Consider the following 18,708-nt stretch of genomic DNA (forward strand, 5'->3'; position numbering starts at 1 on the left):
CATATTAGTTAAAACTGCAAAACAAAACCGTTCAGATACTTAAAAACACGATATATGTCCGAAGTAATTGGAATTTCTCAGATGGATTCGTTCATAGAGATCTGGTAGATAGAATGAGAATTTCTGATTGTAGTACTATGTATCACGACGACAATATATACTCGTTTTCCTTCATGAACGGGGATATTATTGTATCATTGTAAATGGTGAATGCAATTATTTTTAGCTTATACAAACTCATGTTTGTATTCCAAAACGTTTAATGTTACCTGACGTCAATGGCAGCCAATGTTGCTAAGGCTAAGGTAGGTTGAGCAAATCCAGTTGCATCCGCAAGAGTGTTTTCTATAATGTGGAGGAGCCCTAGAACTTCAAGCGGGAAAGCGCAAGTCACTGGATACTGGCTTACGTAACGGATTTCACACTAATTACTTTGACGTTGACATGGATCGAATGTAGCTGCTGTTTACAAATCTACCGTCATTAAACATAAATCTTTATCAAGGTTAAAGTAGCATGTCAGCTCAAAGATTTTCTGGCTATATGCTCCCATTACAAAGCAGTTCGTAGTAGCCTACAGCCCTACACGACTGCATTTCTTTGCTGCGAGGCTGAAAGATCTCCCAACACATCAGCATTATTTACACGATATAAAACTTTAATTGCCTGTGCAATACATATTGAGTTATTTGTGGTAATATCTATTTTTACTTAACACAGCTTTTTTCGGGAATGATTTGTGGATGAAACCCGATTTTCAAAAGTACAGATTATATCAAGAGAGCAAGAATGACCGCAGCCTGTGTCTAAAATTTTCCACGTCTTTTTACAATCTTTGAATGTTATGGCAACTGTCGAATGAAATCAAGATTAGGGTATGAGTTTCTTAGAGAATTGACTTGAACATTCTGATCCTTCAAATTTTATCTAGCATAGTGCAGCACGATCTTGGCAGTCATATCACACCGTTTCCCAGGTATCTGTGCACCGACTCCCCGCTCTTTCTTCTGCCTTTCCCCGTCACAAGTCCGTCACCAATTATCTATAATTTCTCTCTCTCTCTCTCTCTCTCTCTCTCTCTCTCTCTCTCTCTCTCTCTCTCTTTTAAAACACATTTGAAAAAATATTATCACTCAACCTTTCAAAGTAAATCTAATGAATTAAGTATCTCTACAGATAGGCCTATGCTTGTGCTCTCTCTCTCTCTCTCTCTCTCTCTCTCTCTCTCTCTCTCTCTCTCTCTCTCTCTCTTTTAAAACACATTTGAAAAAATATTATCACTCAATCTTTCAAAGTAAATATAATGAATTAAGTATCTCTATAGATAGGCCTATGCTTGTGCTCTCTCTCTCTCTCTCTCTCTCTCTCTCTCTCTCTCTCTCTCTCTCTCTCTCTTCTTCACTTCCAAGTTTCTCTCTCTCTCTCTCTCTCTCTCTCTCTCTCTCTCTCTCTCTCTCTCTCTCCCCACTTTTGAAACATTTGAAAAAAATATTGTCTCCTAATCTCTCAAAGTAAATATAATGAATTAAGTATCTGTATCGATAGGCGTTGCTTGTGCGCTCTCTCTCTATCGTCATAATATTTCATTCTTTACTGTATTGTTCCTCACGATTTCCACAAGTACTGACCAAATTTTAAAAAACTTTCTCTCATTGTTTAAGATCCGTCTTCAATTACGCATGAATGTTACGTCAGTTTAGTGTCAAACATTACTTATAAATGTTTCACAGTAGGTTTTAAAAATGGATGATCGATATTCTACCCTGAACTGACGTTACCAAACCAACATTAACGAATAATATAGAGCCTGTTTCTACATTCAAGTATAAATTATTAAAGGACCTCTATAGAATCTTTATGGTGTAAAGTTAATGGAAATCTAGAAAGCAAAAAACGCTACGATTTTGAAACTCCGCCCCCTTTCTAGAGTTGCCAGGTGTGGCATTATTGAACACTATATGTCCGAAGATTTAAAAAAACTGTATCTTAACATTCCTTGCCGAGTGTACTCGTTCGCCTCTTGGTGCTCGTCCATACGTACGTTTGGTGTAGAGATCATATCCACTCTCGTCCAAAAATATGCATGCTTTTGTAGGCCAGATTCGTATATGTAATGAGCAAATACTGACCTACTATGAGATTCAGGGCATCTGTAACACGGTTTTTCGCAATAACTTTTTATCTATGCATTTCATAAATATAACCCTTATTCAGAATACACATTATATCTACACATAAATTTTTACTATATTTTGCATTACGTAGGTTGAATAAATTTGGTATTATAATGTAAAAGTGACTTTTTTTGAAGACGGTCCAACTTACTCAGAGAAAAGGTTTCGAACGCACTCGTTACGTAACTTATGACAGTATTTCTTCCCTCTTTCTCGATGAATGATTTGCTATACGTAACGAAGGCTATTCCTCTGGCAACAATGACATAACAATTTAAATACAAGCAAAGCAGTACACCTTTATGAACTCTGAAACCTCTCTACTGATAATTGCCACAATGAACAAACCAACAAAATATGTTAATAAATACAAAAACACTTCGATTATCAGTCTAGGTATTTCTACAGAAGCAATCCGCGGTGGCCTAGACTATGGCAATTGACGTTTTCCTGTGTTATTTTACTTACTGAACAAGAATTTAAAGTAATATTTATTCGGACGACTGTAATTAACCCTCCGGGGCAAGTACTAAAAACGGTAAATCTTCAGAGGCAAGCCGCATGACCAGTTTCTAAAAGACAATTAACAATCCTTCATTTAATGGTGTTTTTTCAGTGAATTTCATCTTGTTTTCTTGAGGAAATGTTATTTTAACTCCCCTTTTCCACCCAACAAGCTTGGGGGCCCCCAGTTGGGAATCGGGGGTTTTGGGTGGGGAAATACCAGAAAGGAGTGCTTTGCAGCAATAATAATTGGGAGCACCTACAGATTCGAGGGCCCACTCGACCGCCGACCGAAATCAGCGGAAGAACACCAAAACCAATATGGCGGCGATACCAACACAACAACAAAGTAGGGAGTGACTACATATCCGTGACGATCGATTTATGTGTGCTGTCAGTAAGGCCGTGGCGGAATGCCACTTCGCGCCTTATCCCCTTATCCTCATATTTAAAGATTCTTAGCAAGCACAGCATGTAATGGCAAGAGGTAATGTTGCGCTGCGCACGCTAGCCACAGGGGTTACAGTAAGGCTACTTACCGTGGCGGATGGATTTGGGTGTCGCGCAGCCCGGGAAACTTTAGATTAACTTCAAAACAGAGATGGGATTTTTCAAACCGCGTTCCTTTAGACAAGGAAACACTATAACTACATCGCTTACGCCGACGTCCTTTCGTCACTACAGAGCGATCACACCTAAAGGCGTTCCTGTTGTAGTCGATCCGACAAATAGCTCCACAACACTCGCAGTTTTTTTGCTTTAGAATTAAATTATGTCTTTGAGCATATTCAATCACAACTTCTTTACCACCACTAGACAAATAATGATAAAATTCACCGTAACCACATTGCACTGCAAACAATTGGTAGGAAATCGAAGGTCTCTGTCAGAATTAATGCCAGAAGTGCCAGCCACTGTCTCTGCCATAGATACAGGAAGACAAAATGGCGGTTTTGCTTCATTATTCGAGTGTTCAGTCAAACAAGGATACCAGTGGACACTGGACAGGTAACTTTATTACTCCACTGAAATGCTAGTGAAACTTAGTTTTCGACTAAAGTCGTTCGTAATTGGTTATGAAACCCATGACGTCATAACGATGTCACACCTCTCAGCCAATAATGCGTAACTGGAACTGCTTTTGTTTGCGTAAGAAAATAAGTTAGAGGGCTCATTAAAAGTAAACATTACCGTAGAGGAAACACCTCTCCCGACTTAGGAAAAATTCGAGGTAAAATCTTATCAAGCTCATACTGCGAAATACATTGGACGCCCCAATCCCTAGTGGATGTTGTATCCGCGGTTACGTTCCTTGCAGTTCGTGCAGAACTATTCTTTAGAATTAGCCTGCAAGAAACGTAACCACGAATACAACATCTACCTGGGATTGGGGCGTCCAATGTATTTCGCCGTGTTTAGTACTGGCCCCTGGGGGTTAATTACAGTCGCCCGAATAAATATTACTTAACATTCTTGTTCAGTAGGTAAATCTGCATAGATAAACCGCTCCCATAGTCTGGGCCGCCGCGGATAGGTACCCTAGATCTACTTCAGTCTAACTCCCAAAATAAGTTTCTAAGAAATTACAGTCTACTTTATAGGTCACAATCAAGTTGACAAGATGTAAAGAATAGTTGGAAATTTTCTAAAACATAGTAGACAAGCTTGATTTGATAACTGCTATATCCAATGTCAAGCAATTTTTATTTATTGGCTATCTACCTATTTACTGAAAAAAAAATAGCCGGTACCGTATTTTGGCTTTAAACCTTCACCAATAATTATCGTCAGAATGATGATGGCTTCATGAGGCACCACCCACTTTGGCCTCGTTATAATTCAGGATAACACTGAAGGCAATCATGGGCATTGTTGGATTAGAAAATTTAACTTCTGGCTACAAAAACTCATTTCTCGAGTAGTTGTAAGAAGTGCTAAATGATCCTCAAGGATCCCAGCAGTTGCCCTAAACGTAGTATTACTACGCTGGCACAGATACCCCACCCACATCTATGTATCGTTCCGCCATTCATAAAGTCTTTGTCATGTTTTTTCACTGTGCAATAAGCCATGGCCTCCTCAGAAATTAAGTTTAACATAGATGATAGGTTATTTCATTAAGTCGTGAGACAAATGCAGTTTTGCAACCACGGAGACAATTCCAAATCCTGTTAGCCATTTTTGACTACTATGGGTTTCAGAGCCGATGGAACAAGATGGGCGGGACAACATTTCGACAAATGGTGTTTGCCTTGCTTACGTAATGAATGTTTTTCGACTCTTGGCTCGTAATCATTGCCCATGGCGTCGGCTAGATAATTTTTACTCTATAAAAATTAAAACTATTGGGTTTAGGTTATTGATAATGCTGACAAAATTTTTGTGTGATTGTAAAATATACATATGTCAACTTTCAGCTACATCCGATGCTTTGATAAGGAGCAAAGTCCAAAAAACCGTGTTACAGAGTCCCTGAATCTCATAGAAGCGTCTTTCACTTTTGGAGAATTTCTATCTTGTCCTATGTTGTGACAAAGCTTCAGAGTTATTAATTCACCTTGCAGTGCTCGTGACACAGTGACATCAGATACACACTGCTTCCTTGGAAATACTTCGCGTAAATTCTCATTCAGTTTCTTGATTGGTATTGTTGGTTCAGCCTCGATCATAAATACAAGGAAATCAGTAGATTCATTATTTATTGATAATCTGCGACCTCTTCCATGATGAGTTTGATATGAACCTGTCCGTTGATAATGCCTAATGATTGTGTAGGCCGTGGTTCTCTTTATGCCCAGGTCATGTGCCATTGACAGGAAGTCTACATTGGCGATATACTTTTCAATGGTACGCCTACGATCTTCTGGAGAAACTCTGTTGTTTTGTCTGCGAGACATCCTCTCAGCCAATAGTGATTTCCGCAGCCACAACCTAAACTCCTATGTACAGCAGTACACCACGAAAATGCTAAACTGCCTAATATATGATAATTTTGTGATGTTTTAGTCATACGACTTTGTTTATGTAATTTGATTAAATGTTTTCATTTTCATTAATTAACTCTGCCTGAAAACGTAAATGTTGTAAATTTTGAACTATGTCTTTTGGATTTGAAGATTGTTCATTTATTTTTAATTGTCTGTTCAATTTGAAGATTGTCTGGCCACTGTTCAGATAGTTTTACGTTTCCTTAATTGTCGTTGTTAAATACCTGAATGATTATTTATTACTGAAAATTGTCTTAAGAGCGTGACCATCGTTTTACAGTTGTGAAGATAGTCTACTACATTTGTTAGATAGGTCAAAATCAAATGATAAAGGGTATATATATATATATATATATATATATATATATATATATATATATATATATATATATATATATATATATATATAGTATACACATACACACACACATACAAACGCATGTGTACACATCGTGTGACATACACAACCATCCCCAATTCCCCCATACAATAGCCAAATCTCCGTATTCGTTCATTTCAGCTAAGCTTTATCCATCTCTGTCGCTCTCCATCTCTTTCTATTAGAAAATACTAATAATGAGCCAATATATGATGATAAATCCCCCTTGCAGGCCTTAGGGTGCTCAGGAAAAATTGCATAGCACCATAAACCTTTTGTGTTGTAGATATAACGGCGTACAGGTGCAGATAACGCGGTATAATGTACGCTCACCCGAGGCCGATTTCGCTTCCATATCTAAATGTCATCTGTTAACGCAAATAATATTGATCTCGAAATCACAATAAAGCATCCCTCTATGGGAGCCTCGTCTGCAGATCGTGAATACAATAATTTAAAAGGAGAGATAAGATTTTATTCTAGCCCTTATTAATTAACCCAAAGATGCATTATCTCCCTCTTACTAATACTAAAATGAATAGTTCCTATAGATACACCAAATTATCAGTTCTGATGAGTAAATCTAGAGTTTTTACTATTTCTTTCTTTTTTACCAAAAGATTCACTTCTCTCCTGTAAACTTATGCAAAGAGAGTTCAGAATTGTGCCATCATATGTTACTTTACTAAATATAATAGTTATGGCGAGTCACATTACACATTTTTTCTGTTCCTGGTACAAATGAATCACTGTGATTTCCGAGTTTGTTACTGTATGAGAGGTGAGGAAGTGCAGTCATATCTGGTGACCTTCAACAACCCTGGGCAACAATTATTATTATTATGTTAAAATGTTCCAGATCCTTTTCTTAAAATTATCCAGATCCAATTCTTCAAATAATTCACATTTTTACCTTGTAATGCTTCCCCGATATATTTTCTTTTTTCCATTCTCGTTATTCAGTTGTTTAGTAGCTATAGATCAGAGGGTCTTCAAACATTTTAGTATGGGGGCCACATTGTATAATTTGCAGATATATGCTGGTCACAGGAAAAAGATAAGAAATGTCAGTTTCATATATTATTTCATTCCTTCAAAGTAAAGCACAAGTAAAGCAAATAGGAGATGTTTCCAAGGACAATACCAACACCAGGAGATAGGAGATGAATGGCTGCCAGCACACTCGAGTTTTAAGTGACTTTTTAATATTAGGCGCGGTCAGGATGAAATCAGGTGTTCGGCCGGATATGGCCCCCGGCCCATATTTTCGAAATCCCTGGAGTGGATTAATCCTGTTTGTGCCACCATGGGACGCTACCCAAAAGTGGGGGTAAGAGTGGTGCATTGTTAAGGGTGGCAGGCGATCTGATTTTCATCTCTGAATTTTTCCAGTCAACAGACAACTATTTCACTCTGACCATGCTCCTGATCTGAAAAGAAACTGACATTGAGAATATAAACCTCAGTAGTGCATCAGACATAATAATGTTTTTGTTGATAATTCATCTCTAATTTGAAAATCTTAAATTTTTCATGTTCTTGGTGTATTGATGAAATAACGGTGTCTTTAATAATCATTCCTGAAGCAGTGATTCTTTTAGTTTCATTATTCACTGTAGAATAAGAAGCTCTGGATGATTTCCCTGCAACTTGCTTTCTCTGCCTCTAATATGTCTATCGTAGATACCTAAATATGACAATGTACTTAAACTCATTTAAGGACATTGACATATGAAAAGACTTTTCATAGAGAATATTTTCTTACCTTCCGTATCGTTTATTTACTGATTTCCATCCCAAACATCCCCATCCCCTTTACTCACGTAATATAATAGCTGATAATCCACCCACAATTCATATTTAAATAACGAGAAAGCGTTCTCCTATTTCTGGTTAAGTAGCACTCATCTTATAATAAATAATATATAATTGAAACTTGATAAGTAAACTCAGGTCCCGTATAATTAAAACATCTATAAGTCTCTATCAAGTACGTAACTAGTAAACTCATGTTTGAGCCTGTATTTTTTTCTACTTAGACAGGTACCCTGTGTCTAACGAGATTATGATACCAAGTTGGCTACCTCGTATTCGATAGATATAAATATTTTTTTTTCCTCCCTTGAAGGTGAGGAACTGAAAGTTTGCACGTAAATGAATTTAGTGAGATTATAATCACCCCTTTATTTCATACCATATTTTTGTTATTATTATTTAGTTTTCCTACGCCATCCCAGAGTATACTAATCATCTCTAAACTATAATAGCTCCGAATACGAAAGTTCCAGCAACTGCGTTTGGGGAAGTACGATTGACCCTTTTCAATGACTTAGAGAAATACCGTATCATTTCTCATGACCACACCCCTCCTTGATTGATTTTCAAGATATATATATATATAATATATATATATATATATATATATATATATATATATAAATATATTATATACATAATATATTAATATATATATATAATATATATATATTATATATATATATATATATTATATATATTATTATACCTAGGGGAAGCACAAAACTGAATATGGTGACGTGGCCTTCTGGAAATCTTTAATCAACTCACAAGACAATAGCAAAAAATTAATTTGGGCACTGAATTAAACTATGAACTACAACAAATGACTTTATTTCTCTAAAGGAAAACCAAAATTCTAACTATCGCTAGGCAGCTAAAACGTAAATCAAATGAAAGACTGAAATAGTTCATTAAAACTCGACACAGAAAAGGGACTACCTAGTACAAGATCCCGGAAGCTGAACCATTCCCACAAGATAAAAAAAAAAATAAAGGGACACTTCTCGCCATACTCTGATATCATTTCCACAAAATTGAATAGTCATGCAGCATATCAATTAGCCTCTTCAACACGTTAAACACCATAAGAATTATCAATACTAGTTATTAATCCGGCTCACAGAGGCCGACAAAGCGACAATTCAAAAGAATTCCTGCTAGAAAGAAACATAATTCTTATTAACACACTTGACAAAATTATGACAAATAATAACAAATCTCATATAGAGGACAGTGATACATTTCACCAACAAGTGCACAAAAACGGAATGATAATAATTTCCCACGAATCTCGCATGAGAAAGAAAGGTTTTCTGCCACTTCACACGTCATCTCAAATAGTTCGAGATGCTGAAAAGGAATTCATTAATGAAAGTTCAACAACTCTCGCCTCTGATGTCCATGATAATAGTTTCGTGTAGTTGTCACGCGCCCTCCATCTTCAAGGACAAGCTGGGCGAATAATGCCCCAAAACCTCAGGGGAGGTAAAACGTGACGTACAAACCACTCCCGATCTCCTATGTCATGGAGTGAATGAGTTCGTTGTGCAAAATCGATTGTGTAATAACACATAATTTATTTCACAATTCCTGATCTACACATAATAGAGTTTTCTACATTTCATATTCTCCTTGTTAGGAAGCTAATCTATTTTAAATAACACTTATCTCTCACTGGTTCCGGCCACAGAAACAAACGCACACACGAACATAACGTTTGAGGAATTTTCCATGCAAACTCAGGTTTTGTCAATGTGACCTCTGAGACAGTAGATTCTTCTTGGCAAAGAACATTCACTTTTGTTTCTGCGAGAGCTATTGCTGAAATCTATTATTACAAAGAATGTCATTGTTCGCCACATCTGTCTATCAACTATAGGTCAACCAAAAAAGTGTAGTATATATAATATATATATATATATATATATATATATATATATATATATATATATATATATAAAGAGAGAGAGAGAGAAGACAGATGAAGAGGAGAACAGAAGAGAAGAGGGAGACGAGAGAGAGAGAGAGAGAGAGAAATCTAATCCCTCGTGGATATGTTAGGCGATTTCAAATTAGAAAAAGTTAGAAGTTAGGTATGCAAAATACGTTATCTGAACCTTCAGGTACAACGGTCACAGATCCCATTTTAATCATCATCCTTCACCAGACTGATTAAAAAAATAATTACATATATATACATTTTTTTAATATCAGTCTGGTCAAGGATGCTGATTGAAATTGTTTCTGCGACTGTTGTACCTGAAGGTTCAGATAACGTATTTTGTATAAACGGACATCTCCCTTTCTGCAGTTTAAAATCATCTAGCATATCCGCGAGGGACCAGATCAGACTCTGTAGGTATCTGCATGCATGTATGTATAGTTCACTTATCAATTATCGGCTTGATATATGGTAACTTTAATCAATCTTCGTTCATCCTTATAACTGATGCTTTTAGTATTACTTCCGGAATCCCAGTAGTGAAACTTATATCACTGAATGTTACATGGAGAGAAAAAACAGTATCCTGTAGTTAGGTTCTCGCCTCTCGTATATTTAATCAACGGGTCTTTCAGCGTACTATTCCAATCTAATTAGCGACTATCCTAAAACCTCTCTGGAAAGTATGCCTTCAACCAAGTAACAATTATTAGGAAAGTGTGACCAGCAAGATGGAAGAAAGATAATATGAACGGAGGTACAGTAAAGGGATGAAAGTGGTTTCAGCTAGAGGCCGAAGGAACGCTGCAAAGAACCTCAAGTAATGCCTACAGTGTACAGCGTGAGATGCACCGATGGTACTACCCCTTTACAAAAGAAAATTTAGAGCTCTCAGTAAGTTTGCGATACCAACCTAGAATGCCTATAAACGGCAAATACTAATAAGTAAACCTCTTCAAACCTTTAATTCCAGTGATGGAAGGTATGATAAACCATTTATCTTCCCAAGTGACATCGCAATAGCACAAGAATTTTGAAAGACATCATACTATAGTGAGTGCCATGCATTAAAATAACAATAATTGTATTCAATGACTAGTATGAAAGGGGAGATATCGCTATGTATATTCAGGCATGTCAGACACTATCGTGTGATTTCCAGCTATGCAAAGTAAATCAAGATGCTAATTGAATATGTCATCTAGAGCCCAAAGATTTGCACAGAGATTGCACTAAATGCACGAAAGATAACCAGAGTAGAATTCGTTTCCTGACATGTCCTCATCCTATACATCTCACTGGTTTCCTCTCTAAAGAGACAAAAAGTCAGATCAAACTCTAATCGCTTACAAATTAAATAGTTTATAGGAAACGAAGTGCTTGTCATTCAAAATACAGACAAAACTCTCGTCCAATACTTCATAACAGACAGAGGGAGCAGCCAGAGATTTAAACAAATCAACTCTCCCTTTTCGAGTAAATAAAATTCAAGTTTGGAATAGGAAGGAGTTTCTATATAGTATGACGAAAATAGCCACTACATTAATAGTCAAATATATCTGTGAAAATGTTTGGAGAATTAGTTATATAGCTAAAGTCCGAGAGTTGATGGAAAAGGGTTGGGTTCTTGAAGCCTTATAAATATAACATTCATTTTTAAGAATAACAACTGAAGCTTAGGGAAACCTGCTGCTCGGGATATTGACTTTCCCTGAAGAATCGTATCTCAAATAGATATTGTGAGAAAGTAACATGTGTCACTTGTATGTCTCTGGAATATATGCACACACACCTACATACACACACAAACACACACACACACACACACACACACACACATATATATATATATATATATATATATATATATATATATATATATATATATATGTGTGTGTGTGTGTGTGTGTGTGTGTATCAGTATTTCAAGCCGGCAGCCGTGTATGGGAGTGTCATTACAGGTGTGATGACCGAGTATTTATCAGATCGGTTAATATCCCAAAGGAAATCGAATGAATGCATAATGAACCTACATCAGCTCCAGCCTTTAGAAACTCCGGAAAGTATGTACTTTATATATATATATATAAATATATATATATATATAATATATATATATATAGATCATATAGATATATATATATATATATATTTTTTTTTTTTTTTGTTTTATGGGGGTTGGGGTGGGCGATAACCTTTTGCAAATTTAACCAGTGTAATCATACGTATTCGATGGTGAATAAAAGAAAAGTGCACCCATTACTAAACTTTATTTAATGATAGCATTGATAAAACTAACAATCAAAATATTAGGAGCAAAAGGATAAAAAAAATATATTAAAAAATAACATTTAAATTTAAAATAAAAATTACTGGCTTCCAGTTCAGTTTGCGATTTTACCTACACAGTTTCCTTCCTTCAATTTACGTATATTTTCGCGTTTTCCTTGTTTCATTGCATTTTTTATTGTTTCGTTTAGTACAACTACAGATATTTTTCAGTGTCTTACAATGAATCAGAAACTCTACATTTTGGATTAGTTCTCGAATGACACGCGATAAGATCTTCATCAGTCCCTAGAGACATCTCTATGCGATTTGTCTGCCTCGTGTGTTGAAAAGCTATTCATCCTGGTCTTAACATGTACCCCTGTACATTGTCTTTCATTGACATCAAATTCATACCTTTATGAAGTTTTCTTGTAGGGGAGAGCTTCGTGCTTTAGTTTCCTTCGTTCTCTGTTTTTTTTTATGATCAAAATAGATATTGCACCCTGTTTGCTCTAAAACACGTTGATGATAATAATAATAATAATGATAACGAAACCATTTAAATGACAATGGGAATATACACGATCTTAATGTATTCTAGAATAGACATCTGTAATAATGAGACTAATATTTTCGTAATGAATAATTCTATCTGAATCGTTTAATTGAGTATAGCTTTAGCATCTAAAGTTAAAAAAAAAAAAAAAAAAAAAATGTGACCCAAATTGTTAGTGGTAGGTGTTCCTCCCTTCAGGCAGGTTCTTATATTTGCTGATGTTCTGCACATAAGGATTCCTCTCGATTTTCAGTTATATAAACTAAAATGAAAAAATAATTCTTCAAGCGAAAAACGTGTCATAGATGATCATACGCTGTGGATCGTAATGTTTACCCCTAGGAGTCTCATGAAACAGAAGTACCAACTTACTAAGGAATTTACTGCAGATGTTATTTATGACATTTTGTTACAGTTACATAAATGCTAGTGTGGGAGAAATATCATTTGTTCCTGATGCCTGAAATTGCTGCTTAGTCATACCTATTAATTTCTATGATATATATCTTAATATATTGCACAAGGTTGATCTTTTATGACTGTAAGTTGTTCATAGTGTCACTATATATTGGCAATTTAGCTCCTAAATTATTCTCCTCTTCCTCGTTATCCGCGCTAATGGTTCATTTATTATTGACCACATCTATCTTAATATGCTAACAGCATCCAATAAATAAATGTCAATGGATGTCCACTGTAGAAATACCAGGGAATATGTATACGCTGCCTATATTTCAACTCCTTGCATTTTGGTTACCTAATCTAAGTGTCATTATTTGAAAATCCAAAGGACTATAAGCACGGGATATAAAATATGTCGTGTTATAAGTCACGTTATAATCATCACATTTCTCAAAGCTTTGTAATTTTTTCACCTATAAACAGTGTATATCTTGAATAACTGCCAAAAACTACGTATATTTTTCTTTTCGTTTTTTTACGTATTTAGCCCAAAGATATATTATCAACGTTACACCAAATATTTCCAGGACACAACTCAAGCAAACGTTTAACTTGAAATCCTGTCATCAGGTAATATCAGGTTCATAATTACCTTAGATGGCATCAAAGTAACCGTCTGTGTAGAGTTAATGGAGCTTTCTATAATTCTGTCTATTTGCAAATTGATATCGTTCAGGAATTCTCGGAATTTTCGAGAACAATGGGAATTAACTCCTGGTTCCCTTTATGACGGGTACAATATCTTTCACTGACTTGTATATTTTGCAATAATAAAGCCTGAAACCTGTTCGTTAATTAATTAAATGAGATTATATTCATACCTTTTATTCATCTTGGCCTTTCCGGCCCGCCACCGGACAACCGCTCCCCCCCCCCCCCCCGCCCCCCCTGATCATTAATTACTGCTTTCAGTTATCATATATATATATATATATATATATATATATATATATATATATGTGTGTGTGTGTGTGTGTGTGTGTGTGTGTACGTATATACTTTATGTGTGTTATGTCTTCTATCAGACGTAATTACGTCACATGAAATTTCTGCTGACACACCTGCTCGGCAGAGGAAAAAAATCATAGAACCTCTCCCTATCATTATCTCATAATCAATCTAAGGGCGCTGAACTAATTTCCGGGTTACAAAAAGAGACCTTATTCGAAAATCTAACAAGACACCAACTGGTTAAAAGACAAGTCGCATACAATCAAAATCAAAATAAAAGTGAACCACTATAAATAAAAGAACTGTAAATAGAAAATGGGTTCTCAAACAGAGCGGGGACTAAACAAAAATCGCAAGACCAAATCCCCCAATATCATATTACCACTAAATAATCATATTAATTTCTACCAGTCAATACACAGTTAAAACAGTTTTTGGTTAGTTCAAAGACATAACCGCCACTTCTTATCAAATGTTCATTAACCCAAAGAATTGTGTACATTGACATGGGTTACCAGATGGTGTCAATGTGGAAGAAAAAATATCTAACATAAATAGACAAAAAAATTTCATCGAAATGGGTTAAGTAAACTAGTAATAAAAAAATCATATAGAATATAGTAAATGGACACAGAAAAACGATAAATAAAACATCAAAAGCAAAACATAATTTTACTAAGGCCTATAAAGTCAGTGTACAATAAGAAATCAACATCTTAAAGTTTGGTACTCATTTTCAGCCAATAGGAGAATCTATCTCCAAAAGGACAGGTGGCACAGCTAAAATGAGCGTTAACGAAATTCGGTTCCGACTGAGCGATTTTACTCCATTTCCTTTTTAGCAAAACGAGATGCGACCAAGACATTTTATCATAACCAAATTAAAATGTTCAAATAGAAAAATCCATTACTGGGCAGGAGGAATTTTCCGAACAAACAAAGAATCAGTGTCTCCATGCCCCTGGTCACGTATCGAGATACGGTTCAGGCGAGGCGAATATCCGCGAGATGACGAATCTCAATTATGACAGGCGAAAGAATTTCCGCTCAGTCTCTGGGGGAGCAAACAGCTGATATAATCACAGGAGCTATTTGCAAAGTACACATTAAATGCATTAGTAAGACTGCTGAACCAAGGCATACCTGCACCACACAATAAGCATTAATACAATACAAAATTTAAGTATTTTATTATATATATATATATATATACACACATATATATTATATATATATATATATATATATATATCTATATATATAATATATATATATATCGTATATATACTATCTGCAGTATGATCCTCAAACATCAATTCAGGAATGCCGGAGACACATGGATGTTTTTAAAAGATTTATTCATAGAGAAACGTTACGCACATGACTATGTGCATCGTCAGTCTGAAAGATGACAAAATAATAACATTAAAATTACTAAAAATACACAGGATTCTTAAAATGACAATTAAAAACATTAAAAGACTAAAAATAAGAGGCAAAGTAAAAACAACTGCTGTTACACCAACCTTCAAGTACAGAGGAAGAAGATAGAATGACCAAAGAAGGAACAAAAACCTCCAAAGACGACTATGCCAGATATAGTTGAGCAGAGGAGCAGCCACCGTTTAACGATGGAAAGAGTCTTTTAATGTATAATGACTCTAAGGTCGTCAGATAATCTGCATCCTTAGAATACGCTAATATGGAAAAGTGCTGCTTCTTGACCTCAATTTTACAATTGATAGCATGATTTTTTATATTTGAATGTTCTTGTCTGCTCAATCTTTGTCCCGTTCTAAAACTCAACCCTAAGTGACTGTAATGACGCATCTGCAACAACCTTTTCGTTGATCCAATATAAGTACCAGGACATCCTGGGCATGTAAACTGTTTAATAATTATGTAAATGAATTTATTTCTCATATATTTGTCCGCCATCAAAGAAAGTTGCAGAATTTGGGTATTGTGATTCCGATGTTTGACCAGAAAAACCAATGTATATTTAATTTTTCCAATTATGTACTGTCCAAAAGGGAAGAATTCTTACTGTCTTTCGGGCTTGATTTTTGTTTACCCTCCTATAGACTTTTTTCTTAATAGAAGTCTAGAAAAAGAGCTTTTGATACCTGCATGGTTTATTGATAGGTGAACTTTAGTTCGGATCTCACTCGAGACCTCTGGACCCCATGAGGATTCAGTATCACTTGATGTAAAGTTTTCTTCTTTATCAATATATTTAATGGAATGTTCATAATTTAGACTTTCACCTAAACTAGAAAGTCTGTACACGTTTATCGGGAAATTTTCTTCCTTCATTGGTATTGCAAATTGATACAACCAAAATCACTCTGATTCTGTTATTTTCTGAAAGGTGGTTTGTATTGTATATCCATATTTTTCATTATAGCTATAACGCGTATTTTGCAATTGATCAATGACATTTAATGAATATTCACACTCCATCTATAAGTTCCCATTTAGCGTAAGTAAGTCACAAATAAAATTAACTTCGGTTACAGGGGACAGAAATCTCTTCATATTATTTTTGTTACATGTAATGCCGTAAAATATAAGAATTTCTAAGCTTTGCATCCAGTTATCACATTGTTCAATTGATATATGCTAAAGCAGAGGATTGTTAATGGTTTTACAAATCTGCTAGGTTCCTTTTGCTTACCATATTAAGCACCATTTAGTAATCGGTTTCACCTTAGGTACAGCACTTGATCTAGTCATTTCATGTGAGTCATATGACGTACTGGTTAAGCGTTAAATCTCTCTTATATATTTCCCTTCGGGGTTTAGTGCGTTGAATGCATCTTACATGTGTGAGGAGAGGTAGGTGGAGAGCTCAAATTGACAGACGGATTCTAAGACCGAGAATAAATAGTTAAAAGAGGTAGGAAGGAGAAAATCATCTTCCGACTTAGTCTCCTGAAGTTGTTCTAAAGTTTTCGACAAACTTTCCTTGTAAGTGGAAAGGTAGATTAAGGGAAGATTTGAAATTAATAGCGTACTCATAGTTCGGGCTGGCTCAGCAGTCTTCATCTTCTTGCCTCGATGAGAAATAAGTTTAATATCATAATGTTTCATCTTGTTATTACCTACTACTATTGGATGCCCATATTAGTAGGATTCACTTTGGTTTATATCATATCCAAAGGAGCATACACGTTTTCCGCCCTCGAGTGGCACACATTTTACCCGTTGAATTCTTTATTCAAAACATTATTCTTCTTCATATATTTCAGTGAAAATACTCTATAGTATTCAATTGACCTCACTCATAATTTTTTGCGTTTTAGAAATAAACATCAGGCCTAAATATTCCTGTGTGTTCTGTACATTTCACACATGTACCCTCCTTTGACACTACAATTATCGCAGTAGCGTTGTTGAAGATGCTTTCAACTGTAACACCAGTTAACTGACTACCTATGTGTTCTGTATTAATATATAATCCCCTGCATGCAGCATTTTCTTTTTAATTTATAAGTTAGTTTTCCTGTCTGTAATCCTTACTCTACAAATATAAAATAATATGCTTATAGATCAAGAATAGATAAATGCAACATTTTAGGAGGACAATTAATAAGGTATTTAAAATGTCCTGGAGTATTTCATTGTAGTTCATAGAATAAATGAGTGTGTTTAGCATTAATCCAAATGTGGACTCAATAATAATTAAAGGAAGTTACAGCATATAGTTCGATCCGTCTTCTCGTGGACAGACCAGTGAGACAATACTTTTCGGTAAGCAACTAGATCCTCAGCCCAGCCTATTCGATAATAATTAATAAGGTACAGTGACAAGTTGGGTACTGACACAAGTTAAAGAGAGATTCCTCGTTGATAGATTCGGTGACTTAAAGCGAAGTTTTCTCTAACACCGGAATAAGGAACATGAAACCAATCAAATATGCTAGAGTTATTCCTCTTGTTCACCTTTACAAAGTTTATGACTCAGTAAGTTTAATCTCTAAATACATTAATTATATATTCAATACTTTGGAAATATCTGTAAGATGTGAAGAAAATTATCTTTCTTTTCACAATAAAAGATTGCTTAGTGCAGTTTTTGAAAAGTGGACCTAGTGAGTAATACCAGGTCTCCTGAGGGTAGAAAAGTCTATTTCATTGCATTTAATCGAACAATGTCCAACTAGCGGAAACAGACAAAAGATCACCAGGATGCCATAAAAATTGTAATTAATGTACCCCAGTTACGATAATAATATCCCAGACATAATCAGGAAACACCAATACGAAGCTGTAATTATGTTATAATTAACAAATGCTGAACTAAATAAAACTATAAAATCGTGAAAACACTCTTAAAGTTAGAGATATTAAGGGATCACGTTATGTACCTTGAATGACTGCCAGTGTTCGTAGTCTATTCTTCCTGATTTGCATTTCCATTTCGCTCGCCCGTAATCCTCTCTTTTATGTCAAGTTGCATTTGCACCATTTGCCATTCAAGACAACATTTACAACCCTCGACATTGAACTCTAACAGACAGACCTCAAAAGTAGAACGCTCATTGTTTTGCATATTCATGTATGATCATCAAGGTTAATAGAAAAATGCGAGAGATATTTCTGTTTGCTGTAATTAACGGACCACAATCATACGTCATGGCAAAAAGCTTATGCACATCAGA

The sequence above is a fragment of the Macrobrachium nipponense genome, chromosome 5, assembly GCF_015104395.2.
Source record: "Macrobrachium nipponense isolate FS-2020 chromosome 5, ASM1510439v2, whole genome shotgun sequence".
NCBI lineage: Eukaryota > Metazoa > Arthropoda > Malacostraca > Decapoda > Palaemonidae > Macrobrachium > Macrobrachium nipponense.